Raw genomic sequence first — 2438 nt, forward strand, 5'->3', positions numbered from 1 at the left:
ACTTCAAACACCTGATGAGAGTCAATCACTCTTTCTTTCTCTCGCCCAGCTTCATTTCAGTTTCTCACATTTTCACACACACACACTCTCACAGGACGAGATATTTATTTTCCCACAAAATCTTTTTCGATGCATTCCTCTGCAGATTTGACTGTGAATATTGAATCAGGCAATTATTGGAGGATCCTGTGCTGCAGATACGAGGTGTTCCAGCGCTGTCAGAGGAATAAAGGAGAGGCAGAATAAAGGCGTCTCAGTGTTTTCTGACAGCTCGAGGTTTGTGTGCATCTGCCTTTAACTCACCGCCGCTTCACTCGGCCAAACCAACATCAAATCGGACGTTACATGAGGGTTATCAGTCAACATACACACAACGCATACAGAAGAAACTGGAACGCTTTACAATAAGGACTCGTTTTTAAAGGATTAGTTCACTTCAGAATTCAAATTTTAATGATAATTTACTCACCTCCATGTCATCCAAGATGTTTATGTCTTTCATGAGGAAAACATTCCAGGATTTTTCTCCATATAGTGGACTTCACTGGGGTTCAACGGGTTGAAGGTCCAAATGTCAGTTTCAGTGCAGCTTCAAAGAGCTCTACATGATCCCAGACGAGGAATAAGAGTCTGATCTAGAGAAACCATCGCTCATTTTATTTAAAAAAAATAAACATTATATACTTTTTAACCACAAATGCTCATCTTGCACTGCTCTGTGATTCTCCACGCATTACGTAATCACGTTGGAAAGATCGCGCGTGACGTAGGCGGAAGTACTGCGGTAGGGCTAAAAACTAATTTTTTACTCCAACGTCAAAATCGTCCGACATCGTTGTTTTACCTTTTTTTGTAAAGGCCATTTGACTAATGGTGTGCTCACACCAGACGCGAATGAAGCGTTATAAGCGCGAGTGATTTACATGTTAAGTCAATGCAAAGACGCGAATAGACATCCTGCGGCGTGAATTAAGCGTTTGACGCGCGTAACGCGTGATTAGGGCTGTCGCGGTTAAGTAATTTCCCTTGCGGTATTTTTGAGTGGCTCAATAGCGCAATATGCAGTATTACCACCAAATATTACATATATAATATATTATAATCTGTGTAACGAGGTCATATTCGAAACAGGAAGTTAGGAAGAGAATGTCAAAATAAGGGTCTACATTACAGAACATAAACCTCACAGTAAGATCAGCTATGTAAAATACTTACTTACGATCCTTGAATCTGAATAAACAAGAAACTTTCTGCTGATATTTCACGAGTATAAGCAGAACTACTCATCTCTGCGCATTCTAGACAGTTAGATTGTTGCGCCACAAGGTGGCGACAAGAGACTGTCTTTGATTCTTTAAACCGTTCATTCAACTGCACGCTCAAAAACGTTGATTCATTCGAAGAGAGATGTAAAGAAACAAGCTGTTGAAATCATTTTAACTTTGAGCGCCACTTTGTAAGGCTCAGAATCGATGCTAAGGCAGAGATTTCGCTATTCTTGGACACGGCCTTTTTTCACAAATATATATATGTCTCGGCCTGAAGGACAGGTGATTGCACGCGCTCAGTTGATCTCTCTCACATTTGCTGTCTGTTTAGGCTTGTTTAGTGCAAACCTGCGGAGCCTCTATACAAATCACCAAGGTACACATTATGCTATAATTACTAACTTATTTAATATTTAGTACACATGCATGAAGTGTAAAACGAGAAGGACATAATCTTTCAAAAAATAACATGCAAATATCACGGTTGCTGCAGTTTTTGCAGTCCTCTGCGGTTGGCTCGTCAATAGCGCGGTATTACGATATTGCAGTTATCGCGACAGCCCTACGCGTGATTCGCGTAAGTTGAAAAATCTGAACTTTGGTGAAAATTCGCGCCGCGTTAACCAATCAGGAGCTTGCTCTAGTAGTGACGTGATTGTGACGTAGCGAGCGTAGTTGGATGCTTGAACATTTTGGGCCCTATAATACACCCGGCGCAATGCGACGCAAGGCGCAGCGCAAGTGTGTTTGCTAGATTGCGTCCGGCGCCGTTCCCGTTCAGCGCCACGTCCTTAAATTAGTAAATGCATTTGCGCCAGTTAGTGCGCCCATGGGCGTGCTGGTCTAAAAATTGCTATTTTAAGGAGCTGAAAATAGACTGCGCCATAGACCAACTCAAACCTGGTCTAAAGTCTAAAGTCAATGGCGCAATATTTTTTTGTTAGAGCGCGTTGGTAGAAACTGCGCCTCTGGGCGCGTCGACTTTGCTTATTACACACAGGGATGCGCATCACACAAACATGCCAAATATTAAAAACAAAAGGATTACAGTGTAAAAGAATATTATTGTGTAGGCTACATAAATATAAAAATGTAACTTCGTTTAACTTCTAACTAAACGTTTAACTTCGCCGCACGAGCAGATCGGTTTCTTCGTTTGAAAAGCGTTCA

Source organism: Megalobrama amblycephala, linkage group LG8, assembly GCF_018812025.1.
Source record: "Megalobrama amblycephala isolate DHTTF-2021 linkage group LG8, ASM1881202v1, whole genome shotgun sequence".
NCBI lineage: Eukaryota > Metazoa > Chordata > Actinopteri > Cypriniformes > Xenocyprididae > Megalobrama > Megalobrama amblycephala.